The sequence below is a fragment of the Phocoena sinus genome, chromosome 6, assembly GCF_008692025.1.
Source record: "Phocoena sinus isolate mPhoSin1 chromosome 6, mPhoSin1.pri, whole genome shotgun sequence".
Lineage (NCBI taxonomy): Eukaryota > Metazoa > Chordata > Mammalia > Artiodactyla > Phocoenidae > Phocoena > Phocoena sinus.
Window position 1 is genome coordinate 66,430,960 of NC_045768.1, and position 18,406 is coordinate 66,449,365.

The following is an 18,406-nucleotide window of genomic DNA, read 5'->3' on the forward strand; positions in this document are numbered from 1 at the left end:
AAAAATTTTTTTTTCTATTCCTGGCATGGGCTAGTATTTATCAACATGTATTATTTACTTACTGTATTTGAGCTACATTTAAGAGGCTCATTTTACGTCTGCTCTAACACTAAAAATAACAAGAAAGCTATGACTTAGTAAATGTTTCTCTGTATCTAGAATCCTACAACGAAAGCCGCTAAGATTCCCTTTCAAAACTAAGCTACCTATTACAACTAGTTACTCTCATCCTGAAATATTACCTACTTACTAGTCACATGCTTACTTCATTTTAAAATTTTTAAGATAAAGAGAATTTAGATTCCATTGAAACCTGTTTTCTGCTTTTTAAATTCTTCTCTAAATCTCTACTCAGTATTTCCAAACACATACTACCTTCATTAATCATACAACTATCTATGTGTATCAGAATCTCAATCCATCAATCAGCTTCATCTCACCTGTATCTCCTTTCCCTCTCAAAGCCCTCCTTTGGTATTTTGTTTTATTTATTTTTTTAACTCCAACTGGGATCATCTGTGCCAATCAATTTCCTTTGTTCAGAGATCAGTTTTCAGCCAAGCATGCTGTCTTAGAAGGTATTTCCTTCTTTCTTTTGACCCACAAATCTGTTCACCTCTCCAGATTTAAACAATTTTCAATAAACTCCACTTTGCAAGTTTCCTAGTGAATATAACATATACATTTTTAAAAAGTCAACTCTTCAAACATTTTTAGGTCCAACTTTCCTATTCTTTTCAAGTGTCTTATTCTTTCTTCCTGCCTATTTCCATAAAGTGACACCAACAGAATATCAGCTGTCTTTGAAATTAACCACTCTTTACCCACAAATTTCTTCACCTGGAGCCTGAGAAGGAAAGGAAAAGGAGGTTGCATTTACTGAGCACTTGCATTGTGCCAGTCACCATGTGGGTAACTTACATCGAGATTAACCCTTTTTTTCCTTTCAACCATCTTATGGGATCTGAGCATCTCCATTTCCCAAGAAAGGGGGAGCTTTAGAGTAGGTAAATAACTAGCTCAGGGGCACATGCTAGAAAATTACAAAGTCCAAACTTAAGAAATGAGAAAGAGCGAGAACATATTTCGAAGAAGTTAATGAAAAACATGGAATAGTTGCTTTTAGTAGCATCCATTCTAGAGGCATTTGTTGATGTTTCATAGGAAAGACATTACGAAGAAGACAAGGAAATGAAGAAAGTGTCACAAGAAATCAAGACCTACTACTCGCTCTTTGGTCTGGGACAACATCAGCAAGGTTTAAGGGGATTTCTCCTCTAACTTGAGAAATGAGAAAGAAACGGGTCATGGAGAGGAATAGAGACACTGCGTCTGTGTTGTGTCACCCACAGAACAATGCTGATCCCACCCCACACTGACACATGGTGAGGGCACCAATGAGTTGTGCAACAGTAATTCTCCCTAGGGTGCACGAGAAGAATTGGGGAAAAATTACTTAGAATATTCCATATCAAAACAACCCCCCCAAAGTTTCCTATAAAACCTTAATAAACGTGACTACTTAACTGATTACAGCAGATAAGCCAGAATGCATATGTTGCAAATTAAGTGTAAATAATACTTTATTTCATGTACACAAAACAATTGCCACTTACCTTAATATTAGTTGACCATGTCACAAAGTTTCTAGTTCCTTTTACCCTCACAGAAGGCATTTCATAAACACTCTCAAGAGGAATGGAGAAAGTTAAACAACTACAATTACACTCAATTACAACCTCAAACACTTAGAAATACACAGTTGCTGAGAGAAAACAAAAAGGTCTGTGAGTAAGTTGGAAGGAAACTGTGCCAGGCTACTGGAATGTTTCAGCTATCCAAATCACAAAAAGGAACTAGGAGGAAAGCGAAGAGTGCTCTCCATCTTAGAATCCTAGGATTTCTGAGCAGAAAAGAAAATCCTTCTGATCTGTGAAAACGGACTACCTTAAAGATGAGAAAATTGAGATTTGAACCAAAATCCACATGGTTTCACTCATGAGTTCACCATCTAACAATACTCCCCCTATGTCACCCACCACAATTGGAGTCATCAATTATCAGCCAGAGAAAAAGTATAAGGGAAAGGCAAGCTATATCTGTTTCCAGTTCATCAAAATGTCCCAAGGAAAATACACAGGATGTAAAAGCTTGATAACCTAATTAGGTATAATTCAGCACACCTAGACAATTAGGCCTTTTGATTCAAAAGCCTTAGCAGTCAGCCAACTATCTATAAGCAATCAAAAAATGCCTGACAGAAACAGCAGACCTAAAAAAATTTTTTGGCCGTGCCCCACGGCATGCGGGATCTTAGTTCCCCAACCAGGGATCGAACCCGCGCCCCCTGAAGTGGAAGTGCAGAGTCCTAAACACTGGACAGCCAGGGAATTCCCTTTAACTCATTATTACTCCATTTTAAATTAAGATACTAAAATAGGATGTGTACCTTCTGTTTTCAATGGAATTGAAAATTCAAATTGATTTGGAGAATTCCAATTTTATCCTCTTGTCTTCATGCTAGTGTTTAGTGTGCATTTCAACATCATACTTTAAAACAAAGTTCTACCGTGATTTTCATAAAATGTTCACTGTGATTTTGATCTCTGAAACGTAGTAGGACTAAGGGGACATTTTATTTTTTTATTCTTTGTTGCATCTTTGTATACTTTACTCTTAAAGTAATAAAAACATTTAATTTAAAAACAAAGAAAAAAACTAAACTGATCAGCTAGTATTTCTAAACAGTAGGCTGCAGGTTTCATTATGGGATGGTAATCGTCTAGAACTCATCTAAATTTCATTCGGCTGGTGCTATAACAGGAAGTAAGAGGCCTTGAAAGGGACCCTCTAGAATCCCCCAGGGAAGCTAGAGCTGAGTGCATATCTACTCTCCTGTAGAGACCTCAAAGGAATCACGGTGTGCGAGAGAGCTATTTACAACTTACTTTGTGTATAATCAGCAGAAACAAAAGATATGACAACAAGCATAAAGGCCTCTCTCTCTCTCTCTCTCTCTCTCTCTCCTCTCAGGAGAATTCAACAAGGGAGGGCCAGTGGGCATTCACTTCAGTGTCAAAAGGGCTTCCAGAAAACATATTTTCCGTGGGGCAGGGAGGAAATATGGCAGGCTTCCTACACACACACACACACACACACACACGCGCGCACGCGCGCACACACACACGTTCTTTGTTTACTGAGATCATACATAAAGACTGTTAGGGACCAGATTTCTGAAAAGAAGACATAAAAATCTTCACATTGTAAACGGGAGCTACCGTTCAAAATACTTGAATAAGGTGGGTAAGCAACAAATGAAGAAAGAAAGAGAGGCAGAAGTGATAACTTGGGAGGAGAAACGTGTTACCACAAAAAGGTGTTATAGAATCTGGGGTGCTTCTTGAAAAGCCAGGGCCCATTTGAACTTTAATTTTATTTTTAAACATTAAACATTCAGGCAGGCATTTGCCTGATAAGCACTATAAAAAGTCAGAGCCTAAATAAATTAACTAACTTCCATGCCATCTCAACTCTTTGGTGAAGGTGGCCGTAAGCCCAGAGCAGTTCTGAAGTGTATGTGTTTTGGTAGCTTCCATCTAGCAGTGAAGGTATGAGGGAAAGGATCTGAACCCAAGGAGAACTTAGAAAAGAATGGAGACAGAGAATTGGCTTTAAAATACAGAGAGAGGGAGAGAGATAACCCCAAAAGAGTCCCATGAGAGGACTCAGGGACATGGCTGGGTACAAGCTCTGTTACATTCTAAGCCAGAGAAAAGCAATAACAGCCTCACGTCAGTGGTTAGATGATACCAAGCAACAAGAGGAAATACTCAGATAATGCAAAGAATTCAGGAAGACCATTCAGTGAAATGGATTTGAAAATAAGCTAGCCAGGAGCACTTGTGACAAAGAGCAGATAAAGAAATAAATTAATTACCCAACACTGTAAAGACAGGGATGTATGTGAAATGCAGTGCAGCAAATAAGTGAGAGGAATAAATAGAAAAATAAGGTGAGCTAAAGTTCCTGGATGTGCAGATAACTTCTATCTTCATTTTTCAGGTGACGATTTAACTAAAGACAACATTCCAGGCCTAAGCCTTCCCAACCATGGAGCCCCAGGCCTTAGCCGCAGAAGGGCCACATATACAGAACCTAAAGCTTAAGAATGACAAACACCACTTCACGATCAGAAAGGAACTGCTGAGTCAAAACAGTGTTTATGCAGCTGCCAATACAGAATGGCCAGAAATATGCGGGTTCTTACAGAGGCCTTAGATGAGGCAGGGTGCTGGAAGGTGAGAGGATGAGCAAGACGTTGCAGAAGAACTGAATAGCACGGTGGACGGTCCCCTCTGAGCCATCCCAGAACAACGAACTACAGGATCAGGATGGGAGAAGAGAGAACGGAAAAGGGTTAAGGATGGGATTCTGCCACTCAACAGGCTGACAGACACAGAAGACTACTGGTTGGGGGTGGGTTGCAAAGCATCTTCACAGGAGCCAGGAACTAAGTGAGGTTCAGTCTCTTTCTGCTTCGAGGGCTGGTCCTCTTGGGGGAGCTAGGGCCCGGGCCCTGTGATGGGAGCAACCACTGCAGGTACAATTACAGGAGATTTTCAAAGCCACAAACAACAACAAAAATACCTTGTTTTAATACTGTGAAAGGCAGGATAAAAGATAAACATCTCTCTTCCCTGGTGACACCCTGAGGAGCCTGATGGACCATGAATAATGCTAAAATTACACAGAATCTTTTCTACAGAGCCTCAAAGGGCTTTACACAAAATATTTATTAATTCCCCTATCAGACAAGTAAGGGGTGGGGAGGAAATTTCCACCACACTCTTTTTATTTTTAAATAAGAAAACTGAGGCCTATCACTATGGTCTCCCCTCCACATTTGATAAGTTGGACAGAACTGAAATGAAGACGTAGTCCTCTGAACTACCATGCTAGTGCTTTACTAGAAAAGTCTCCTACCATTTGATAGAGTTCACCTATTTCTCCACTTCTTGTTTTATGTGGGTTTTAGCACTGAAGAACATTAGGATGAAGTTATTTGCACCTATGCCATGGATGGACTTTATACTCAAGAAAGAAAAGTACAAAGTGAGATTATTTCCAACTGGTTTACAATCGTTCTTGTCATTCAGCATGTTGGAAATTGAACACCCCAGGTTGTTGTTCATGGGCGTAAACATCGCCAAGTCTGATAACTGACATTAAGTGAAATTTCAAATATATGTATGTATATATATGCCCAGATAAACTTTCTTTCTGCCCTCAAGTCTCACCTCCAACTATCCTAAAGGCAGGTAATATGCAACGATCACTGGCTTTGGAGTAAAACGTCTGTTTTTAACCCCAGCTACAGTACCTTGTGAAGTTGGTCAGCTGATTACCAATTCAGAGCTTTATTTGCTGTATCTGTAAAATGGGAGTAATTATATTTACTGTGTAAGGTTGGCAAGGTTGAAGGAGATGACACAGGTAAAACACCTAACTAAGCAGGCTGTAGGTACACAGCATAGGTAATGATACTTCCCCAGATATCTCCCTCTGCTCCCCAGCACACCATTCCCATCAGGGCTGAGAAGTTTGAGACAGTGAGGGAAGGAATTTGGTGTGTGTGTGGGGGCGGGTAGAAGCAAACTCAAGTGTCAAAGGAATAATATAAGCAATTAGGGAAACTGAAAATTATATCTATTCAATTGGTCTCAATTAGGGGCCAGCTCCATCAACTTGTAGACGGCTTCCTAGAACACTGTGTTGACGAAGACTATGAAGATGTGTCTGGGCTCTGAGAGAATGACCACAAAAGTCTTCTCTGGGGGAAGTAGTAAGAAGAGATACATTTCACTCCCTGCCACTCCTGCCCCTGCCAAGGCTTTCCCAATGAAAACATAGGCAATTTTCTGAGTTCTCTTTCATGCTGGTGGCTTGACCTATGAACTAAAAGTAAGGAACTTCCAACACACACGACTATACATAAAATAGATAAACAACAACGACCCTCTGTATAGCAAATGGAACTATGTTCAATATCTTGTGATAATCTATAATGGAAAGAATGCGAAAATCAAGGGGTGTGTGTGTGTGTATAACTGAATCACTCTGCTGTACACCTGAAACACTATAAATTAACTACAGTCAAAAATAAATAAATATAAGAGGAAAAAGTAAGGAGTTTCCAGGGAGCTCGTGAATAAAGTCTGAGGAAGCCCTACCCTTTTGGAAAAAAATAAACCAACACTAGACAGCAAACTGATAGACAACCAACAGTCTAGGTCAGTGGTTCAAGGTGTATTCTCAGCCCAGGAACATTATTAGCATCACCTGGGAACTCCCTTGAACTGCATCTGCAGCCCCACCTGAGACCTACCTGTGACAGACCCCCTGTGGGGTACAGCCCAGCCAGGTGTTTTTACAAGCCCTCCAGGTGATGCTGATAAGCATGAAAGTTTGAGAACCACTGGCCTAAATAAACTTGAAAATCAAAAAAGAACTGGCAAGGCAAAAGTTTTCTAGATGATAATTTAGTTTTAGAAGAGACATGTCTGAGGGGTGGGGGAACAAGGGAAGAAGGAAGAACAAAGAAGCAAACATCAGGGCCTAAGATCCAGGATCTCCCAGAATCTCACTCTGTGAAGGAGAGTCGGTATGTCAAGAAAAAGCCCAAGTGAGCAAGCCGCATTAGGAGCAGTGGTATGGGCAACTCCACAGATGCTGCAAAAATGAGAAGGAAATAATGTGGGGATAGACAATAGCCTTAGCACTCAAACTAAAAAGCACTTTAAAAGGACCCATGTCACCTTGAACTCAGCCACTGGGTTTGCTCCACTCAGCTTGTCTCCCTGATTCTTCACAGAGATCAAGAATGAGGATGAGGGCTTCCCTGGTGGCGCAGTGGTTGAGAGTCCACCTGCCGATGCAGGGGACACGGGTTCGTGCCCCGGTCTGGGAAGATCCCACATGCCGCGGAGCGGCTGGGCCAGTGAGCCATGGCCGCTGAGCCTGCACTCTGCAACGGGAGGGGCCACAGCGGTGAGAGGCCCGTGTACCGCCAAAAAAAAAAAGAATGAGGATGGGGACGTCCCTGGTGGCGCAGTGGTTGAGAATCTGCCTGCTAATGCAGGGGACATAGGTACGAGCCCTGGTCTGGAAATATCTCACATGCCGCGGGGCAACTAGGCCCGTGAGCCACAACTACTGAGCCTGCGCATCTGGAGGCTGTGCTCCGCAACAAGAGAGGCCGCGATAGTGAGAGGCCGGCGCACCGCGATGAAGACTGGCCCCCGCTTGCCGCAACTAGAGAAAGCCCTTGCACAGAAACGAAGACACAACACAGCAAAAATAAATAAAATAAATTAATAAACTCCTACCCCCAACATAAAAAAAACAAAAACAAAGACGGAATGAGGATGAATTTGGGACTTCCCTGGTGGTCCAGCAGTCAAGGCTCCATGCTTCCAATAAAGGGGGCCTGGGTTCGATCCCTGATCAGGGAACTAGATCCCACGTGCTGCAACTTAAAAAAAAAAGGTCCCGCAAGTTGCAAACGAAGATCCCGAGTGCTGCAACTAAAAAGACCTGTGCAGCCAAATTAATTAATTAATTTAAAAAAAAAAAAGAATGAGGACGAATTTATCTCTAATGAGGGGAAAGAGACAAATTTCAAGCCATGATCACCAAGAATTTTTTTTTGAGGGGGTGGCATTTTTTAGAAAGGAGTTCACTTTGGAAGAAAACAAGTGCATTTCACTTGATCTTACTTCATCAAAGGCACAAAATGGGGGTTTCCCTGGTGGCGCAGTGGTTGAGAGTCCGCCTGCCGATACAGGGGACACGGGTTCATGCCCCCGTCCGGGAAGATCCCACATGCCGTGGAGCGGCTGGGCCCGTGAGCCATGGCCGCTGAGCCTGTGCATCCAGAGCCTGTGCTCCGCAACGGGAGAGGCCACATAAAAAGGCACAAAACGGGACAAATCAATGGGGCTGTTTTTCCCACCCTAAATTTCACAACACTGAAAAGGAATGAAAAAGGTATATGTGAGAAAGCAGAAAAGGGAGTTTGAGGAATGAAACATGGTAGAAGAATGTGTCACACTCCAGACAGTGAGAGAACAAATATTACCCTCCTAAAATTCAACATCCCATGTTACCTCTTGAACCACCTACATTAAACCTATTATGGAAAAAGAAAAAGTTTAAGTTGCCATACAAGGAGCAGTTAAACTAGATTTAACGCACAGCGGTTGTCTAGAGAAGCAGATTCCTCTGGACTAGCCCCTTGCCCCATTTGACGTGGGTTAGACTTATGAAGAACGAGACTGAAGGCAGGCCACAAATGGTACCAACAGACCAGTGGAATTCCGGGGTGCCGTAACCAGGAGAGCTGGCAGGGAGGCATCACCACACTGCCAAAGCGCACAGTGCAGTACGCCCAAGATCAATGAAGCAACGTGCTTCTCTCTGCATGCAAAAGCTTGAACATAGGTAATGATAAGAGAAGAAAGGAAATGAGAGGGCAGATTCACCCCTACTGTTCCCTACCAAAAAAACTTGCCCAACTCAAACATAAGTCATACTGTGCATTGCACAATCGCCCCTCCAAACTTGCTGAGGACCCCAGACTAAAAAGAGAAAATGCACAAAAGCACACGAGTTTGATTTCTTTGGGAGACCCACCCTCCCCGCTTCCCAATCCTAGATCAACTGGGGTGAGATCTAAGGAAGGTGAAAAGCTGTACACAGTATTCTGTACCAGACAGGTAACAAGGGAACCTAAACCTCTCCCACCAATGGCATCTCTCTGTTACTGAGGGTCTCAGGAAGTAGTGAGAAGATAAAGTAAAAGGGACTTCCTTACACTGTCCTTGGGGATCTTACAAGGTATTTCTTCAAACTGAACATACTTTACTCCTGAAATCTAGTGGCTTTAGAATCTAAAAGAGGCTTAGTAGACAACAGAACACTTTATACATGATAAAACACATGGTTTTCCATTTTGTGTGTTTTTGATATTAGTAGTCTCAAATAAAGATAGAGCTGTTTATGTCAATGACTTATCATGATAAGAAATGCTATAAAATATCATTTTCTCTCTACATGCTCTCCTTTCAGATGTGATGCTCTCCCCTGGTTTCATCTGCCACCTGTATGAGAACAATGCTCCCCAATCCCTATTCCTTACCTCTCATGTGAGCTCTAGTCCTGCACTTTCAAGCTCCCACTAGAAATTTCCAAGTATCCAGTTAACACCTCGAGCTAAACAAGCAAAGCATATGGGTTCACTGCTATCCTTTCTTTACTACAGCTCTACCCTGACTTGGGTTTTTTTGTTTGTTTGGTTTTTTTTTTTTTTTTTTTTTTTGCATTATTATCACCAGAATCCCATTAACAAAGACTCAGAACCATAGATCATGATTAAAAAGCCTTCTGCTTATTTCCCAAACCCAATAAACTCTGAAAGCCTGTCTATTTTTCCCTTCCCGTCCCCTCAGCTGTCCTCCCACACACCTTCCAGATCATTTCTCTCCTAGATCATTTCTAACAAGACCATGCTCAGACCCTTGCCATAACCCTTACGTGATTGATAATCCCAACTTTATCGCTCCACACTCGTCAACCAGGGCCACATACCACCCCTCCAACTGTCAAACATATTCTCCTAGACGATGTTTAGAGTTCCCCACAAATTACCAATTAACGAAGTTCCATCCAGGCCCTCTACAACCTAGCTCTGCCCTGCCCGTTCCAGCTTCATCTCTCCTCCTCCTTCATTGACAAATACGTAACAGAGTCTAATTAGACTACCTAATGTCTCTTGCTTACTGCTTTGGGCTTTCCCAATTTGACACAGTTCTCATACTGCTCTTTTTTTGGAATACCCTCCCCTGCACTAAACTTTTGAACACCTCTGCATTTCTAGATGCCACTCCTTCCACAAAGTTTCCTGATACCCCCAGGCAGAAGAGATCTCCTTCCCAGCATTCTACCACTGTTAGGCCCGTCAGCACTATACAACGGTAGACTTTAAATACACTACATGTTTTCCTCTTTAAGGGCAAGAACTAACTTGCTTCTCCGTTTGTTTTTCCCCACAGCACCTACCAAACAGCTTTACATACAGCAGATACTCAACAAATGCGTGCAAAATAAATAATAAATAAATCTCTTAAAAGTCACAGTGGCACCAGTGACCCAATGTTACAAATAGAGTGATTTTTAACTATATCGTTATTCCACCTGATCCTCAAGAAATACCCTTAGGGCAGTTAGGGGCCAATAATTCCTATTTTATAAAAATTCAAGATGCAAGGAGGTTGCTATTTATGCACAGAGCAGTCTTCTGAGTGTAATTTAGCCTGTAAAGGTCCCGTAACTAATTCAATGTCACCCTGTTGATTTGTGGCACATTTCTGCTGAAATACTTCTGTTGCTAACTTTCCTTCTGGCTTACTTCAGGATACCTCGAGAACCTCACCCCATCAAAGCAATCTTCTACAGGTAAGAAAACGCACAACATCTCCTCTAAAATCTAAGTTTTAGGGGTATTTCTCTGCCCCACAGGTTGTCAAAAAATATACACTGGCATATATAGCCTCTTAGTTTAAAATTTACTAGGCTTCAGAGTAGGGGAAAGTGTGAAAACCTCCTATAATAAGCTTTTTAAAAAGGTATCGAGGGGCTTCCCTGGTGGCGCAGTGGTTGAGAGTCCACATGCCAATGCAAGGGACACGGGTTCGTGCCCCGGTCCGGGAGGATCCCACATGCCGCGGAGCGGCTGGGCCCGTGAGCCATGGCCGCTGAGCCTGCGCTCCGCAACGGGAGAGGCCACAACACTGAGAGGCCCGTGTACCGAAAAAAAAAAAAAAAAGGTATCGATTGCCATATACTTGGAAAGAAGGTAATCAACCCATTATACTTCCCTGAGATAAGAAGACATTTCTAAGATACTATGAGAGCAGTTTACAGACAACTGGGGGTAGATTTCCAGCCCTCATCAGTTTCTGCTTTGTTTCAAGCCAGGAGTAGGCAACTACACCCTCTGAGCCAAATGCGAGCCTGCTGCCTACTTTTGTAGATAAAGTTTTATTGAAATACAGCTGTGCCTATTCCTTTATGTATATAGTCTACTGCTGCTTGCGGCTACAAGGACTGAATTGAATAGGTGTTACAGAAACCACACAGCTGCCTAAACTATTTACTATCTGGCCCTTTATAGAAAAGGTTTGCCAACCACTGTTTTAAGCTATACAAAATTATACTTCTTTCCCCATGAACATCACTTTCAAGAATTCACCTTTAGTAAATAAGAACACAAGTGCAAACAAAGAATGTTCATATGGAAGCACTGCTCTCTGTAAAAGAAAAGAACTGGCAGCAACCTCAACGTCCACAAACCAAGAACCTGTTAAGTAAATTATGGGACAACGATATACTGAGAATCCATTAAAAATTATGATGGCTATCTTTACTTACAGACGTGGAAAGATATCTATGACATGGTTGAGTTAAAAAAAAAAAGAACTCACATATCCATAATCCTTTTATATAACTAGCATCTATCCATATATCCGTATGTAACTGTAAATGAAAAAAAAATGACTAAAAAGATGTTAATTAAATGGTTCCTTAGTGGCATCCTTTCAGATAGTGTTTACTCTTTGTAATTTTCTTAATGAGATCTTCACCGTAAAGATGTACCCTTTATAAGAGCTGTAAAAAAAATCAGTTTACAACTTTTAAAAGTTAAAGTCAGCATGTTAAGTTTAGGATTTACGTTTTATAAAAAGAACAGGGTTTTTGGTTTGCTTGTTACCATTTCTAATTTACCTTTTTCTTTGTTTTAAACACAGAAAGGCTCTTAGATTCACCAACAGCCTGCACATCTACAAAGCAGCATCCTCCTTACGAGACTGTAAAAGTCCCCTTACGAAAGCATACATGGGTTAGGAGGAATAGGTTAACAGACCAGTCCCTCGACGGAAATGTATTAATTCAATCAGTGTCTTGCTTCTGGATTACCATAAAAAGGTCCATAAAGTACCCAAAAGCCACATAAGATTTTAGAATTATGCCGCTCAATGACTGATGCTCAGTGAAGAGTAAGAAAAGGGAGATTTTTCTCCGCTCTCATTTTCTTCAACAAAAGTAAGCTTCTGCAAGATCGGCACGAGTATTTTTTAAACTGGTAACTGAAAAGGCTAAGTGTGTACATGATACAATTATTAAGAACCCAGTACCACCACTAATAAAGAGATGCTAACTGAACACTGCATAAAGCTTGCAAATTAATGACAACAGGAACAACAGAGGAAGAAATTGCTAACAGCAGCCAACACAGCTCACCCTCTCTGTGCAGGACTTCACAGCTACTATTTCTTTTTTTTTTTTTTTTTTTTTTGTTTGTTTTTGTTTTTTTTGCGGTACGCGGGCCTCTCACTGTTGTGGCCTCTCCCGTTGCGGAGCACAGGCTCCGGACGCGCAGGCTCAGTGGCCATGGCTCACGGGCCCAGCTGCTCTGCAGCATGTGGGATCTTCCCGGACCAGGGCACGAACCCGTGTCCCCTGCATCGGCAGGCGGACTCTCAACCACTGCACCACCAGGGAAGCCCCCACAGCTACTATTTCTAACCCTCATTTTATAAATGAAGTAAGTGAGTTTCCAAAGTCACATAAAGAAGGGGTAAATTCAAGTGCAAATATATCTGGCTTGAAAGTCTATACCCTTCCACCCATGCTGCTAAATAGAAATTGTATTTCTAATGAAGTACTATGCAAAATCCCAAAATAAATGTAGCAGATGAAAAAACTTGAAATTCCTGGTTTATAAAAATATTACAAAATTACCATGTCAATTAAGTTGTTTTATAAGCAATTTATTTAAAACAGTGTGTTTTTTTAAACAGTATGTTTTTTTAAACGTTTTCTCAGAGTTAAATCTACCCATATTCTCCATCCTTACATTTATGCACGTATGCATATGATGTGTGTACATCTTTTACAGATACACTATAGCATTATATAGAGCACAACTTTTTAATATCGTCAAACTGAAGTAGAGTCTGTATATATTTGTGGACACAGACTTCTGTTAAACGTAAAGCTGTGACTTGGTTTTTTATGACTCTTCCCCACAGTAAAATTACTTCACTGCTCTGGATTAAACAAAAGCTGTGCCCTGAAAATTAACATGTGCTGTACTGTGATATAATTAAAAATTTTTTTTACATTGGTATTTACCCCCACTATTTTTCTCTTAGGTATAGCCTCTTCTCAAATTAGGTAGAGATTAGGCTTTCCCGTGAATTCCTCATAACTGCACCTCCAAGTTCAAGACGATGAACAAACCCTTTAACTCCCAGACTAAGGAGTTATGCTGTGCCTCCTTCTTGGGGGTGTAGAGGCATTAGACTATGGTTTTCTAAGCAGTTATCCCACGGATCCCTAGTAGAAGCCTAAAAGATAGGACTCTGCAGCTAGACCCTTTTCATCTAGAGCAGCTCTAATTTTTATCAGTTCTGCATGTTGGCTTCCTGTAAAATTTAATCTGAAAGGAAAAACAAAAAACGGCAGGTTCAACAACTAACTTTTATTCTTTTTTTTTTTTAATAGCTGGCTTAAGTTATGGATGGATGAAGGATGTGGGAGAGGAAAAAGCAAAGACTTTGGGGGTCAAACTTGCTGGATACAGGTTTGAGACCTTTATTTCCTCATCTGTAAAATGGAAATAATTGTACCTGCCCTGAATGCTTTTGCAAGAGCTGAGAAAGACAAAGTGGGTACCACCCCTAGCACACTGCGTGAGCTAAGAGGTAGCTATGAAATGATTAGTTTTTAATCCTCATTCTTTTACTCTTAGCAACAGGTGGAAAGTAAACGCTACGCCAAATATTTATTTTAGATCTAAGATGGAGTATGTTCAAACTAGTGTTGGCTAAGAGAAATGAGATGTTAGGCAAAATAACAATGCTAATCAAAGACCATCTATGACAATATTAATGTACTACTCATGAGAACACAATTACTTTTGATAAAAAACATAATCCAGATTTAAAAACAATAAAAGCAGCATATTTTGCTCAACAAATATTTCCCAAGCCATTAACTACACTTAAGGCATTGTGCAAGACTGTAAATGAAGATAAAATATTACCCCAATACACATGTAGGTTGCTTGCTACTATTTTCATTCTACTAAAAGGTGTAAACACTATTCGCTTTAGTGTGACCCTGATTCCATGAATACAAAGCCAGGGATAGAGGCCAGGGTGTCTGTATAATGGAACTTCTAGCTCTGTTACCAAGTGCTAATGATAATGAGTATCATAAAGCAGGAAGCTTTGATTCAAGCAAGTGATTAGAACTGATGATACAAAGGTAAACAGAGCTCAACAGAATCTGCCAACTTGGCTTCTAGTCTATCGTTAGCCATAACTGATACCTCAGAAATAATAGCGTTGCTCTGACATCCAGGAAGGCCATCCCAGTGAGAATTTTGCAGAGTGGCAAAAACACACGACTAATGGATGATACAAGTGATTCTCAAAAAAAAAAAAAGTTGCCTGCCAATGCCTAATGCCTCCTTTCCTACAGATAACTGGAGAAATTAAAACTTTTTAAATTTACCCCCTTTTTTACAAACATTGAAGCTCTCCAAGGGAAGCTTGCCACAGGGCAAGCTCAAAGAACAGGATCTACAGTTTACTGAACACCTACTATGTACCTGAGCTTCACAGTTGTTTTCTCATTTCATCTTCCTGACAATTTCTCAAGTGTTCTTTTCCCCATTTTAACACTGAATAAAGTAAAGGTTAGGGATAAAGTGACTCACCCAAGGTCACAAGACTAATAAGTGACAACAAGAGAATCTCAACTTGGGACCAATCTTTTAACTCCCCCAAACCCCTCAACTCGCACCAGAGTTCTGCAATGCCAAACAATACTGGCTGGTACAATGGGAAGAGAAAAATGCTGAAAGAACAATTATTAATATTTTAAAGAAAGCTTGATTTTTTAGGGAAAAAAATCCTAAGTCAACTTAAATTTTCATATTAAGGAGACATGATACTGGAGTATTTCCACGCTTTCCCTCTAGGATTATAAAGGGAAATTTTTAATAAATTGGAAAGGTTTTGAATACAACCACAACATCCTTTTTATAATCAAAAACTGCTTCCATAATCAGGATAACAATTTTTTTTTAGATAATCTAAGCATACATGATAGACTTTTTTCTCAATTTGGCACTGCTGACGAGTTTTTCTACTATTTAGGAAAAAGAATTAACTTTGAAATTGGCTGTAAGGGAAAAAAAAATCCAGCGCAAAGTAAGTTTAATATTCCTCTGAAGAGTGCACTTTAAAATTTGGAACTAAAGACAAGAATCATCAAAAGAAAACTTCCATCACCACTTTATTACATTCAACAGAGTAAAAAGAATTCTTCAAGTGAGTATTCTCTAGAATGTAACGGAAATTCTAATGAATTCATCAAAAATTTGAAGTGCCAAGTCCACACATAAATCTTGATTTTGCTATAGAGTTGACTGCTTGTTGGTTTAAGACCTCCCATAAACTATGTGAATCTATCTGTTTATAGATAATAAACCATCTATGGACAGCACTAATCAGATTAAACTCGAGGTCTGTCTTGACAAACCATCGTTTTACAGAAATACATAAATCATGTACCAAAAACTCTATAAACATAACACATAGCCCCACTTATAGTTTACTTTTTTGTGGTATATTCTTGACTTAAATTTCTGTTACGTAACATTTTAAAAAAATTTATCAATGTAAAACTATCCTGGCTTAACAACTCTAAAAAGTTTTTCCTTGCGTTCATTTGGCAGTTATCAGAGTATGCAAGTACACACAGGCACACACACATACGCAACTCTATGTATATTATATATGCATTATTAAGGAAGAGAAAAATGACTTATCACAAGAGCATGAAATCAAAGAAAGTATTAAGGTTTGAAAGTGAAGAGAAACAGGTAATTCAAAACTAAATTCAAATTATGATGATATGTTTACTTAGTTAAGCCCAAGATAATCCATACATCTCTTATTCACAGGGAAAAAGTCAGACACGTGAATATTCTATAAAGTCCCAATGCAAAATCAGAAGGCCGTTCCATACATCCACATTTTAATCTGTTATAAATTAACTTGAGTCAGATCAAATCATGAAGCCATCCTGACTGCTACATGTAACATGCACAATTACAACCCAAGTCAAATCGTACACACCCTGAGTAACCACTCCTCAAACAAGTGGAACAGTGAAGGAGCAGGCTAGAGTTTCCCCTGGAGAGGGACAGGGGTCAGGGCAATCTGCAAAATGGCTATATCTGAGACAACTGTAAAACCTGAGAATGTCCTCAAACCCTAAAGATGCTCACAGGGCTTCACAACAAAGGCTCTTTTACAAGATCCACAGCCCAGATGACCTGCATCTTTCAAACTGTCCTATTTCCAGAATTCCTGATTTTAAATCACACTGGAAACCTTTGGCTGCAACTGAACTAGAATGGCTCTGCTTCGCCCTTCTAAACACCAAGGAGTGGGGAAGAACAGTGCCATACTTAATCCTGTTTTGTTTCAAACTCTCGGACCTTCTGCATTCCAAAATTGTATCCCTCTGACTAATATAAACCGTTATGAGAGAAAAGGTTTTAAAAAAAAAAAAAAAAAAAAAACCCACACACCCCAAAGCAGCCAGTGAGAAGGAATGAGGGAGTAGTACTGGTAACATACGGTACCATGAGCTGCAGTGGCCTCCCCGTCAGTGGTGCAAGGGTCACAGATCACTCCTGGCCTTCGGGCCGACAGCAAAGCACAGCCCAGGGAGGGGGGGACAGGGACCGGGCGGGGAGGGGCCCCTCGCTGCTCTCGGGCAGTTTACACAAGAAGGCAGCTCAGCTCCTTTCTGGTGCATTCCTCCTCTCTATCTCCCAACCTCTCTGCATGTGTCCTGCCGTATTTTCTTCAGCTGGTAATTGTCCGGATGGCCAGACTTTAAACAGCCACAGTTTAGGAAAAAGCGAAACCCTTCTAAGTGACCATCACAGCAAATCAGCTTCACGCTGGTGGGTAAAATTTTCCAAGGGAAGTGTTCTTCTGATAGTTCCTGAGTCTCTAAGTGCCCCCCCCCCCGCCCCCGCCCTCGCGGGCCGCCACACACACTCCCCTAGAGGGCGAAATGCACTGTGGCAATAAAACATTCATGCGACTTGGAATTTTAACACAATGCCATTTCCCTAGTTTAACCTGAAAGGAATGCACTAGTCACAACAGACTACATCATCCTGCCATTAAACCCTGCCAAGGAACCGCTTTTTTGGCCCTCCCGGGCCAGCTTTGACGGGAAAAGAGTACACAGACCCACACACTGAGCACAGAGGGGCCACCTCTGCTTCCTTGGCAGGGCCCAGCAACACCCTACTCTTGAACGTGACCCCTGACCCCTTGCATTGTGACCGGCTTGTGATGCGTGTGTCACTCTGGCACTTCTGCAGAGCCACACACTGCGCTGGCCATTGGCGGCTCCCTCTCGACAGGACTTGGGCCGACGCCAGAGGTTCTCTCTTATTATTAGTGCTACTATTGAAAGGCTCGTGTTGAAGGTGGGGAGGCTTTTGCCTTGTGCTGGAGAGGGGTCTGTTTCTCTTTTTCCTTTGTTTGTCTTAGGCTTTTTAAAAAACAAACTTTGCATTTGCATTCATAATTAGGTTATGATTACTGACAAACTGGTTTGCTTTGGGGACTACTTATCAAAGCTGCCAGTTCTTCCGCATTTAAGTGACATTTAATTTAGACTTACAAAATACAAAAACAGAAATTATTCTGACTTCTCTGGAGAATTTCAGAGGAAAACTCAAAGGTGTTGAACTCTAAAACATCCACACTTAACCATTTCATGTTAAAGTACTATCACACAACAATCAAGGAATAAATTAGTTTTTTGTTGTTCTTTTTAAAAACCCTAGATGTATTGATGTATTACTTGTGCAGAGATGTCTGCCTTCCAAGGAACAGAAGCGACAAACTAAGGGACAAGGAAAAACGTGTACAACAAATGAAAAATTGAAAATCACATGAAAGGTTTTTAACTGTTTAAAGTAATTTTTAACTCTGCTGTGATGTCAGTTTGGCCCTTTATAGCCGATAAAAAAGTATTGATTTTTATTAATTTTGGAAGTTACAAGATACCATAATTTTGCCCCTCCAACATCCTTCTCCCTTTATCCTCAACTTCTCTCTCACTACTGACGTATGCCTTCCAGATTTTTCTACTTTTCTGATTATTTTTTTTTCCTTTTCTCATCATTAACTATTTTCATATGGGGCACTTTCACTTTCAACTTTGCCCTACTATTTTGTCT

At 40.8% G+C, this 18,406-nt stretch overlaps 1 protein-coding gene across 7 annotated transcripts in view; it reads right to left on the bottom strand.

Moving 5' to 3' along the window:
- The window catches only part of BNC2 (basonuclin 2), a 429,751-nt gene that overhangs the window by 256,721 nt on the left and 154,624 nt on the right, over positions 1 to 18,406 (bottom strand). The window lies entirely within an intron of this gene.